Source organism: Scylla paramamosain, chromosome 18 (assembly GCF_035594125.1).
Source record: "Scylla paramamosain isolate STU-SP2022 chromosome 18, ASM3559412v1, whole genome shotgun sequence".
Classification (NCBI taxonomy): Eukaryota; Metazoa; Arthropoda; class Malacostraca; order Decapoda; family Portunidae; genus Scylla; species Scylla paramamosain.
The window spans coordinates 20,299,650-20,312,149 of record NC_087168.1 but is presented as its reverse complement, the minus strand read 5'-3'; the positions used below and the strand labels follow the sequence as shown (position 1 = coordinate 20,312,149).

The 12,500-nt window shown below is 42.5% G+C and overlaps 1 protein-coding gene and 1 long non-coding RNA gene across 4 annotated transcripts in view; one reads left to right on the top strand and one right to left on the bottom strand.

The window, feature by feature from the left end:
• Window positions 1–12,500, top strand: part of LOC135109247 (uncharacterized) — a 259,673-nt gene that overhangs the window by 131,343 nt on the left and 115,830 nt on the right. For all 3 annotated transcript variants that reach the window (XM_064020505.1, XM_064020504.1, XM_064020508.1), the window contains exon 3: window positions 7,370–7,479. The gene's annotated coding sequence lies outside the window, so the exon portion shown is untranslated. The remainder of the gene's footprint in view (window positions 1–7,369; window positions 7,480–12,500) is intronic.
• Window positions 6,885–12,500, bottom strand: part of LOC135109250 (uncharacterized) — a 111,758-nt gene continuing 106,142 nt past the window's right edge. The window contains exon 4 of the long non-coding RNA XR_010272624.1: window positions 6,885–7,460. This is a non-coding gene — a long non-coding RNA (uncharacterized LOC135109250). The remainder of the gene's footprint in view (window positions 7,461–12,500) is intronic.

Sequence of the window (12,500 nt, the reverse complement as noted above, 5' to 3'; positions counted from 1 at the left end):
TCACGTGAGCATATATTTGTTTATTTACTCTCTTATTTATTTATTTGTTTTTTTTTATATATATTTGTCTATTCATAAATTTTATTTATTTAGTTATCACTAATCTATGCATTTACTTATTCATTCATTTATTTATTTACCTTTAATTGTTTGTTTATTTATTCATTCATCAATATTTTCAAGGTCATAAACTGATAATCTCTCTCTCTCTCTCTCTCTCTCTCTCTCTCTCTCTCTCTCTCTCTCTCTCTCTCTCTCTCTCTCTCTCTCTCTCTCTCTCTCTCTCTCTCTCTCTCTCTCTCTCTCTCTCTCTCTCTCTCTCTCTTCCCTTGTCAGCGTGGCCGTCGCAGCGTCACATAACAGGGGCCAACTCGCTCCCGCTATAGGTCACGAACGCTTGTTTTGTGCCAATTCATTCGATACGCAGCACGTGGTGGGCGACAGGGGCTAGTAATCCCGGCGAACTATTAGCGCCAGATTAACACGTGTTTCGTCATAGCGGGCGATGTGTGTGTGTGTGTGTGTGTGTGTGTGTGTGTGTGTGTGTGTGTGTGTGTGTGTGTGGTCATTCATTCATTTAATTGGGTGTCCTTCCCCGCTCACCTTATGATTTTTGGTGTATGATTCTCGAGGTTAAAAGAACATGTGGTGTGTGTGTGTGTGTGTGTGTGAGAGAGAGAGAGAGAGAGAGAGAGAGAGAGAGAGAGAGGAGAGAGAGAGAGAGAGGAGAGAGAGAGAGAGAGAGAGAGAGAGAGAGAACAATACTTTCTCAATGTCTGTTTGCCACCTCAGTGATAACAATAATAATGATATAGTAATAATAATAATAATAATAATAATAATAATAATAATAATAATAATAATAATAATAATAATAATAATAAATAAATGAATAATAGAGCTTCCAGCTGTCTTGTTTAAGAAAATTCTGAATATCTACAGTGACAGCTATAGATAGATAGATAGATAGATAAATAGATAGATAGATAGATAGATAGATAGATAGATAGATAATAAAATACTTGAATAAACAGGCAGACAGGCAAACAAACAGACAAATTCCTTGCTTTACAGTATGCAGTAAGCTAGAAGTCCCCTCAGAAAGTGAATATTGTAAAGCCAGTAGTGCAACCAACAGTATATTGCAAAGTATTGTTTTTATTTTCCTAGCGTTTGGAGGAAGAGTCTCCCCGTCTTCAGAGTACAAAAGTTGCATCACAAATAGTGGGCGAGAGCCTTGCTAAAAGTGTGTGCCTGGACAAGGGAGAAAGTGTGACTGGCCGGACTGGGAAGAGGCTTGGGAGGGCTGTAAATATTCCCAAGGAAATGGATTAAATGGTTTGCTATGTGGAGAACGTCAGGGATATACAAGGGAATGAGTATAGATATTAATGGTACTTATTCTTGGCTTGGGAGGGCTGTGAATATTCTCAAGGAAATGGAGGAAATGACTTGCTGTGTGAAGAACGTCAGGGCTATACAAGGAAATGAGTATATATATATCAATAGTCCTTATTTTTCGATGCTTAAGTGCAGTGTGAGAGGGTTATGAAGTAATGGGATGTTGTGTATGTATTATTAGAATGAGGACCTTATGTTTAACTCCTTATAAGACATATTTTATGGGTAAGAATATTACATTTTGTTGTTATTTTTTTTTTTTTTTTATGGTAAGGTTATATAGTGCTGTAATGAAGAGGCATCATGCTCAATATTTTGAAAATCTATGACATGTCTGAATTTTTATTTAATATACGATTTATATATATATATATATATATATATATATATATATATATATATATATATATATATATATATATATATATATATATATATATATATATATATATATATATATATATATATATATAAGGAACTGTGTGGTTAATTGGTTTATATTTTCATACCAAAATTATGTAGTATTACGATTTTACTCTGAGACATCTTGCTTATTATTATTATTATTATTATTATTATTATTATTATTATTATTATTATTATTATTATTATTATTATTATTAATTTTTTTTATCTAGGGCCTGTTTTATTTTATTATCTATTTTTTTTCTTTACTTTACATTTTTTTTCTTATTGTTAAGGTTAAGGTTAAGGCATGATTGAGTGTGTTTATTTTCATAGTAATATTAGGTAGTACTATGATTTTCCTCAGACACTTTATGCTTAATATTCTGGAAATTAAGACCTGTACACATTTCTTCAAGATACATATGTTTTCTTTTATAAATAAGACAAAGTTCTAGTAGATAATTGAACTGAAAAATCACAGTGAGGCGTCTGTTGCTTCATGAAGGGAAATTATCAGAAACCAACGTGAAAGAAACGCTAAATACAACATATCCAAACTTATATGAATAGTTTTTTTTTTCTTACATATTTTTAAGTCTTTGTTCTTCCTTGGTTACCAATACAAGTTAGCAATACACCCCAGACCGGCAAGTAATTATTGTTTGTGCACTTCACCGCCTCTGCCTCGACTCAGGATTTGTGTTTACCGACCAAGTAGTTAAGGAAACTCCGTCAGCCATTTGAGTTCTCTTGATTTATAATGGACTTGTCGACGATTGTTTCTTATTTTTCAAAGGGAATTGTAATATAGACAGTTTGGTGAACTATCTGAGCAGTTAACACACACACACACACACACACACACACACACACACACACACACACACACACACACACACACACACACACACACACACACACACACACACACACACACAGTGAATGCACAATACAACACCAAAACATTAATAGCTTAAAGTTTGTGGCTTTCTTATTTTCATATGAATGTATGTGTCTATTCAGTTGCCATTTTATTATTACTATTAAAACATCACACTCATTTGTTACGTTGATGCCGTCATATTGATGTATTCTGCATTTTTTAGTGGAACACTGCTTGATTATTTTATGCATTATTTCGACATTATTCTGTACAGTATGCATACACCTACATTATTAAAGAAAACAAGCGTAGATGAATGAAATGTCAATGTTTTAATAATATCATGGATTTGTCATGTGAATGAGAAATAGGTAGAGGTTTGTGTGCGTGTTTGTGTGTGTTGGTCTGTATTTCTGCTTGTCTGTTCATCTGTCTGTCTGTCATGTCACTGTCTTACGTGCTGTTTGGGTGAACCATAATTTGTAGTGCGTATATATATGTGTCATTTTTTATGTGGTCAATAGTAAATCAATATCAATATCAATATCTGTGTCAAGGAAGAGGAGAATTTCACATAAATAACCAAATTGCGATAACCTGCTTATTTTCCTTTTACCTTGGACTTATCCTCATATATAAACGTTACTCAAGAAACAACAGTGACTCATCGACTAGACGCAGCATGACTGGCGGTGCTTGACGCCTTTCCTGTTTAGCGAACGAGACCCTAGTATACCAAGAGCCTCGAGAGGGGACACCGCAACCCTCATGCTCTGAAAGGATCTCCGAGTCAGGAGCGGTGGAGGGCTTGTGGGGGCTGAGGATAGGTAAGGATGTTAAAACGCGACATGCAGGGACGGGCCGGTGTGGTGGGGAGGGGTCGTGGAAGCTGGGAACTCATGCATTAGACGTGGACGGTAGTGAGGAAGATGGAACAATAGGTGTGTACCGAGGGCTGGAATGGGTTTGGGACGGCCAGGGGGCGAGATGACAAGGAAATAAGGAAGGGTTTAGGGAGAGGAGGAGGACGGGTGAAGGTACTTATACGGTTTGTTTGGGTAACTTAAATTGTTAAGCAAAAAAGGGATAAATGCATGAGAGGGATTTTTATGTCCTTGTCTCTCACACTTAGTCATTGCCTTGTTATTCATCGTGAAGCAATAAGGTGGACGAGTGTATACTGTTTACTTAATAATATCTCGTCTTAATGACAATGCAGTTAAAAGAATATTTTGTCGAGTTTGAAAAGAATAGCGAGTTATGTAGGCCATTTGTCCTACACAAGTGTTCCTACCTTTTTCAGCTTCGTGCTGGGAAAGAAAGCTCCAGACTTGTTGTAACTTTAACTCATTAACTAAAAATCGCGTGCATATTTTGCGCAAAAATATGTCTAACGTGCGACAGCTGCAGATAAAAATGGGGAAAATACACATTGATTGGAACGAAAAATATGAGAAATTAATTACGGCTGCGCTACACAGCAAAGCAAAAATTATGCAAACTTTGATTTTTTTTATATCAGTAAGTCAATGGAGAAAAACGAGACCTTTTTCCAGCGTTCACCCGAAGGAGACTGAGAGGCCCCGCTCCGCTGCCTCGCCTGCTGCCCACACACCTCACCACGGCCCAGGTCCTCCCATCCCCGGGCCACGAGCGGCGGCTTGATGTGTGAGATGTCGCATCGGCGCTCCTTGGCCGGAAGTTCAGTGACTGGCCACAGGAATACAATAAGAAATATAATAAGGATTCCACATTAATCTCGCAACACTTTGGAACGCGGATATACGTATGGCACTTTCAAGACATTCAGGCCTCGACAGGGTGTTCGTGGAATTCCTGTGTTGTTTTATGTGAATCTGTCTTTTCATTAATGTTGAAGAAGTTACTGTAAGGGCGGGAAGCAGTGTGCCCTGTTGACAATGTAATAAGATCATTATTGTAAAGTTTAGTTCCACTGAGGTGCAAACTAAAGTGGCACCCAGATCCTTATCCGACACGCCTTTATTTGTTTCATTTATTGGAAAAGTTTCCATTTAAATTAGATTGAATTTGGCTCGCAATATCAAGGCTTCCAAGTCCTCTTCCTCTTAGTGCAGGGCCGCCACGATGGAGGGCGGGCCCAGGGAGGAAGGGGGCGCATGGTACCCTCTGCCCAGTTCCCCGAAAGCAATTGATCACAAAGCTCCTAATTGCGTTTCGCGTTTCGTTTAATTTGTTGTTAATTTCCTTGGATTTTGCCGCATTTGTTTACCCAGCGAGGCTGCCCAGCCTTGCCGGGGTTGTCACGGGGCCGCGACGAGGGAGGGGGAGGAGGGGAGGGTCATTATGTCGTCAGGGGTGTGTTGTCTATGGCAAGTTTTAGCCGTAATTACTGAATCTTTTATTAAGTTGTATCCATGGCATCTGTACGTGCGTTGCTCCCACCATTCTTATGGGGAAATAAAACCAGTATTACTTTTACACACCTAATATGATATTTTATCTTGTTATTCATAGAAAAAATAATATAATGATGTAACACTTGTAAAAATATTACAACGGTATTTATGACAGTCAAAATTATCTATAAAATTACATTTTCCCAGCGATTTTATATATACAGCATCCTAAAAAAAAAAAATAAATAACTTTACTGAAAATTACAGAGCTGATCACCCGCTCAGGTCCAGATTTTTCATACAAACAGCTTACGAAATGACAGTGGCGTGTGTTCACTTGAGTCTGAGTGCATAATGTCATGCAAGCTCGCGGCAGCCAGTCCCGCTGGACACTAAGGCGCGTCGTGACGCAGCCTGGACACAGAAGCCCTCGCTCAGCATTGCTCGCCTCGGCTCCTCAGCGCCGCGGCTCATCCCGTAGAAACAGACCATAATAAATGGTCGGATGAGTGTTCTCCGGCGGGGCAGCAAGGCACAGCATTGGGTATCATAGTGCACAGAATTAATCCTACAATGGCCGGAGGAGAGATTACCTGGTAAAACAGTGAACCTTGTAACGCGCGGCTGCTACAGCCCCCCTGAGCCCGCTCTCGTATACTGACGCATCTTTTTTTTATTTTCATTTTCAACGTGTAAATGACACTTAATGTGTTTGCAGCGTTTGTTTTTGAGCTCATGAAGAGCTTTTCTTCTCACTTCCCACCTGCTCTGCTCTCAGTTCTCGACGAGCAGTAGGTACACGCTGAAAAATAACAGACAACATAGACTGCTATTCCCTGGCGGCAGTCACAGGCTCGCACACATGCAGGGCTTTATCGCCTCATCGACGCCAACTTATTTTAAAACTTCTGAAGATTGCTCCGTTATGGACATTTGTACCTCATTGCGCATAAATATGTAATTCAGCCTCATCTTATTGCCTTCACCTCTTATAACGCTAAAATACTAATAGAAACTAGTTACATTTTACTGGTGATATATATATATATATATATATATATATATATATATATATATATATATATATATATATATATATATATATATATATAGATGGATGTATGTACGTATGGACTGTGTGTGTGTGTGTGTGTGTGTGTGTGTGTGTGTGTGTGTGTGTGTGTGTGTGTGTGTGGTTGGTCGGAACAAGAAGGCGTGCAGTTCCCGCGCAAGCCGGCAACTCCTCTGGTGCTGGAGGCCTGGCACACACACACACATCATTCAGGTCTTCTGAAATATTAATCCAAATGACGCTCGGGTCAACAGAGTGTGCAGAAACGAAACCTGGAGTGTTTGCTGATCATTATCATTATTCACGGCTGTGTAACCAAGAGTTGATAAATACTATCGCGATGATGCTCTAATATCGATCAGGCCACTGTAGGGAAAAGGCGAAAATATGGTAGGTTATTATAAACTTTGGATGATCTTTGTGATGAAACAATACGCAATTGACTGCAGTAGTAAGGGAAACTTTGGAGCCAGGACCATCGGCTGCTGGGTGGGAGAAAGGAAGGAGACCAGGATTGGCTCTTAATAGTAATAATAACAATAATAATGATGATAATAATTACAATAATAATGATAATAATAATAATAATAATAATAAAATAAATAATAAGAATAGTGATAATAGTAATAATAAAATGAGCAATAATAATAGTAATAATAGCAACAACAGCAACAACATTAACAATAATAAATCACATTACCTAAGCTTTTCAAGGCATTATCAAGGGCAAGGAGACACGCACTGCCACCTGAGAACATCCTTATATTTATTAGGAACAGAAAATAAATGCAATACTTTAAGTTTTGTAAATTCACCGAAACATTTCAGAAATATATGTAAAGGCATCAGTTTAAATATTAGCAACAAATCGTATTTTACACAGCGTGAGACGATGTTAGATCAAAGATGTATGTATACTTTTCATTTAATCATTTGTTTATTAACGTATTCATTATTGTAGGATTATAGTTTTTATTGTTACTTTGAAGTGAATCCCCCGCATTTCACTTCCATAGTACTTCCATAGCACTTCCTCGCATCATTTTATAAAGCAAAACATTCATCACAAATTATAAAAAAAAAATTATGGCTACATCATCTATGACTGAAGATCCTTGAATATTTGCACCACTCTCACAAACTTTCATGGGCAATCTATGTATGATCTCATTGATGTACAACATATTTCCCGGGTGGAATTAATAAAAGTTACTGTGTTGTCCTCAGGCGCTGGTGGTTTGCTGAGCCCTTCAAGATGCAAGGCCGCCAGATGCTGCTGTTTTGCTCCTCCTTGCTGTGGTCCACGTCACCCCTTCCGCTGCAAAACAGAGGCTGAGGTAAGGCCGCTGCCAAGTTGTCAGTGGGGATCTTGCTGGACTATTTGTAGAGACAACACTCAGATATTCCCAAGGGACCGGGGGAAGAATTACACACACACATACACACACACACACACACACACACGTCAAATTTTCTATGACTGCGTGTGTGTGTGTTTGTGTGTGTGTGTGTGTGTGTGTGTGTGTGTGTGTGTGTGTGTGTGTGTGTGTGTGTGTGTGTAGGAGGAGGAGGAGAGGCGCGGGCTTTTCCTAGGGGCGGAGATGGGGTGGGGAAGCGGGAAGCATTAGTGTCCCACCACCACCACCACTACCACCACCTCCTCCTCCTCCCCCTCTTCGATATGATAAATGAAGTTTTTTTTTTCTCTCTCTTTTTACTGGAATATAGTTCTTATGCACCTTGGAAGGTGTGTGTGTGTGTGTGTGTGTGTGTGTGTGTGTGTGTGTGTGTGTGTGTGTGTGTGTGTGTGTGTGTGTGTGTGTGTGTGTGTGTGTGTGTGTGCTCGCGCGCGTGCGTGTGTGGTATATCAACGCTCTTCAATACATAACACTCCGTTTAAAACTGCCTTGATACAGCGGCCACGTCCCTTGTTCATTGTATTGAGTCTGTAACACCAACACACACACACACACACACACACACACACACACACACACACACACACACACACACACACACACACACACACACACACGAGACAAGGCACGGGGACAAGAGATGAGACGAGACGAGACGAGACGAGACAAGGGGAGAGGAGACGAGACACACGGCAGCAGCAAACAAGTACACGGAAAAAAATGTTGCGAGATTCACGTGTTGCTAACCTCTATTTGTGAATATAATATTGGTCCGGCATAAAGCTGAGCGGCTGAAATAAATTAAAGTTATTTTTACCTTCGGGTTACGGGTTAAATGGTCATATGATAATCAGTACACGAGTGTCACCTCCCTCGTGAGTGATGTTTATCAGTACCTTAAAGAAGCAATGGCCAGGGATGTGTTACTTTACTTATATTCAACTCCCTTATTTACTTTCACTTCATTCCATTACATTTGGGGTTTGTCTCTTCCTCTCTCTCTCTTTCCCTCTCCCTCTCTCTCCTTTAGTGATGAGGAGCATTCACCTTTACTATCCTTCTATCCTTTAGTGTCCTTGATTTAGGTGATAATGCGGCTTGTCATATACATCCTTACGCTGTGTTCTTCCTTTGTGTTCGTTTGAGATGCACGAGGAAAATGTTATCTAGATTGGAGATTATGATTAGTTTGTAGATGAGTAAGTGTAAAGTGAGTTGGATGGATGTGTTAATGAATATATGTTTAGTTTACTGGTGCGCCTTTCTAAGTTGCCTCCTACAATTGTTATGTCCTTCACCTGCTCCCTTCTTCCCCTCCCTCCTTCCTACACCGTTGTTCACAGTGTTCTTAACTCGCTTTCTTCCCTCGCCCCCTGCGTTGCATCAGTCCATTCCCCTCTCGACCTTCACCCTTCCTGCCTCCCCTCACCCTCCCGCCGTCCTTCCCTCCCTTCATTGCATGCGACGAAATTTAGGGAAAAAAGTAAGACGGGAATTATGACTATAGTTTTCTTTGTGCAGTTCCCGCAGTTCAGCAAGACATTTGTTTGAACTGAAGGAAAAGATCTGACGTAGAGGGACGCTGCCATCAGTTACAGTGCCTGCCGTAGCCCTTGAAAACCTGCGCCTGCAACTGCCATCCTAAAGCACGAGAGAAATGGCACAGCGAGGACACCATGGCCTTTTCCACTCCCGCCTTGCCCCTTTCACTTGCTCACGAATCCCACGAACGGTGTCTTGATGAGGATAAGTGTACAAATTCCAAGATCTGTGTTTAAACAATGGCATGGAAAAGGCTGCCGTGACGGAACTGGGCGTGCAGATGCTTGCTTTACTTCCACGGCGTGAAAACAAAGAGGTGAGCCCGGCATTGTGCTAAAGAGTGAACTCCTTTGAGACAAGTGTAGGTGAGGAGGGGCCGTGGGGTGAGGTGCGGGATGCGGCCACCTGGGCTGCCCGCCGCCTCCGTCAACACACAACACCAGCAAAAACACGGCGGTAAGACACCAGCGACAAGACGACAATGGCTGGACGGGTAACCTTGCAGCAGCGCGGGACCCTCGCTCAAGCACGGGGCTGCCGGCACAGGAGACGAGGAGAAGCAGGAATGCATGTTTTGTTAAGGCGGTCAGGGAAGATTAATCGAATTTATGCAAAAACGAAAGATCTCCCTCACGCACGTAATGTGTTGCTTGATTCAGGGACGCTTCGCTCCTCACTTATTTTTATAACAAGTTGAATTTAGTAGAAAATTAAAGTATGGGGATTAGCTACGTTTGTCCCAATCAGCTTGAAAGAAAATGCTGTGTTGACGAGATGATCCCCAGCAGGCAGTAGGAAGCAGATCTCCGGCCAGCAGGGGAGATGCGTGCAAGCAGCGTCCGTGGCCGCCAGCAGCCTTCATTAGAGCGGCGCCTACTCTCTACATAGCAACATCCTGCCACACTTTACATAAACGACACCTCGCTCCCTAAATCACCTCCCCCCCAGCCACTCCTGCCCCCTCACCCTCCCTGTACTAAACACCTTCTCCCTCTCGCCCTCCGCTCAAGCATTCCAAGTCAAAAATTTCTGAATTCCAAATCGACCCATCAGGCAGTGTGCTTCAGGGCTGCCAACCGCCGCGCGCCTCACGTGCGTGTGTTTGTTGTTGGTGGTGATGGGGCGATGTAATTTTTGTGTAATGTTGTTGCTGCTTTGCGAGGTCTTTATGCTTTTTGATGTCGTTTTTTCCTCGCCATTCTTTGTACTCTGCGTGTTATTTCTATGTGGTGTTGTTGATGGTGATATTGATGGTGGTGGTGGTGGTGGTGATGGTGGTGGTGGTGGTTAGTGATGGTGGTGGTGGTGGTGGTGGTGGTGCTTAGTGGCGGTGGTGGTGGTGGTGAGTCCTGTATCTGATCTCTTCGCTGAAAAGGTCAAGCACCTTTCGTTAAATGATCCTTGTCAGCTTTGCTAACTAATATTTATCTTCTATGTTTTTACTTAACATTTAGATAAACACCAAAAACGTGTCTGTGCATTTTTCCCACGTGGCGGTGCGTCTGCTATTGATCTCTGAGTGAAGTCCTGTCTTGCATTAATCCTCGCCCACTGGATTACCCGCCTCGCCTTGGCGTTCTCCATAAAGCACTTTAGCAACACCTCTCGCTGTGGTGTTGGCGTAATCCCTTGCTGTGAAGCACCAGGAAGACCACTGGCCACTCCGCGGACTGTCCCCTTCAGCCACTCACCCCCTCGCCCTCCTGAGCATCCCCAATCCCCTTCCTCAATATCCTTGTCCCTTCTTTTGTATATTCCGAGGATAACATGATAGAGGCGTCTTTGTCTGCAGGTAAATTATCATTAATAATCATCCGCAAGCAATAATTGGTGATGCAGGTGCCGCGCGCCAGACTGGGAGGCCGCCCAGGTCCGATAATTTCAAGTCCCGCTTTTTTTTTTCCCTCTCTTTTTCTTTTTAGCTGCGTTAGTTTCCGGAACGGCAAAATGGCTTCCAATGATCCGTCGAGCGCTTTGCATCGAGTGTGTTTTTTATCTGTTATTTTATGTCAATGTACGACTGAGTACTTGGGAATGATTGGACTTGTTGTTTTTCGAAACTTTAGAAATGAGTTTCATGTTTGAAGTATAATCATGCCGGCAATGTTTTGCAACCTTTGTTGATATGCGGGGCCGAGTAGCCAAGAATCAATTTGCGGATCACTTTATTCTTCGGTATAAAGCAAGGCAAGATTCATGACGACGGTGATAATGGTAGAGTTGGGCAGCCATACGTTACCCGTGGCGCCGTCAGTATATGTTACTGCCACGGGAGACTAATGGTGGGGCGGCTAGAAAATTCTGGCGACTCTGATCATCTGGCAACGCTATGATTGCACTCGGGCGGGGGTGGGGGTGGGGGGCGCCGCTCGCGTCCACCGCCCTGCAAAGCGAATGCATAAGAGCTTTGCATTCGTGCTTTTGACTGTCAGAGAAAGAGTAAAAAAAAAAGAACGGCGGTGATTTAAAAATTATTGGAACGAGGCTATCATGCAATGGCAGCAGGAATTTCCGACAATTGTTCGGCCAGACTCGTTGACGGATAATACGGCGAGGCGAGGCAGGCGAGGCGCGGCCGTGGCAGCGACGCTCGGACTCTCTTGCGGCTGAATACTAAACGCGTCATTTTAGGCGTCCTTTATTTTTTTTATCTTTTGCTTTGAAGTCATTATGCATCAGTTACATAAAATAAATATGTCCTGAACTTCATTATGGATTAATTGATATGACGCCGTGCTGCCGCGGCGGTGCTCGGCCCGCGATATTATCAGAGGGCCGCGCCGAGCAGCTCTGTCCACGCTGGTCATGCACGCACACACTCACGCACACGCACACACAGTCATACATACACAGCGCGGGCGGGAAAAACTCTCATATACATAACAGTGGGCTGATGAGCAGCGCCTGTCGCCTGCCGCCTGCCGCCCACCACGGCGAGCCGCTGCCTCTCGCCACACGCGGCGCCCCACGGCCACCAATTAAGCCCGGACACGTTTTGCTCATGGACGTACAGAGGCGACCATCACAGGTCATGCAAGCAGCACAAAGTCGCCGGAGATGCTTATTCCCGAAAAGTTGCCTTTATTGTTATTCCCATCCACTCATGGAAGGGTGTAGATTAATAAATTAATTGAAATAGTTTACTCTACAGCGTATAAATTAGTCATGAGTAGAGTGAGGTAAATGCCTCAACTTTTGAAAAATGCACCGCCGGTGTAAAATTAGTTTTAATTGATTCATGAAACTCCACAGAAGATAGAAAAGGTTGGTCGGAATTAAACCAGACCCGTACCTGTGTAGAGTGGAGGCCAGAGGGTAGGTGGTGGTGGTGGTAGAGATGGGAATGATGATGATGATACTAGCGGTGGTAGAGAGAATGATGCTGGCGGTGGTGGAGA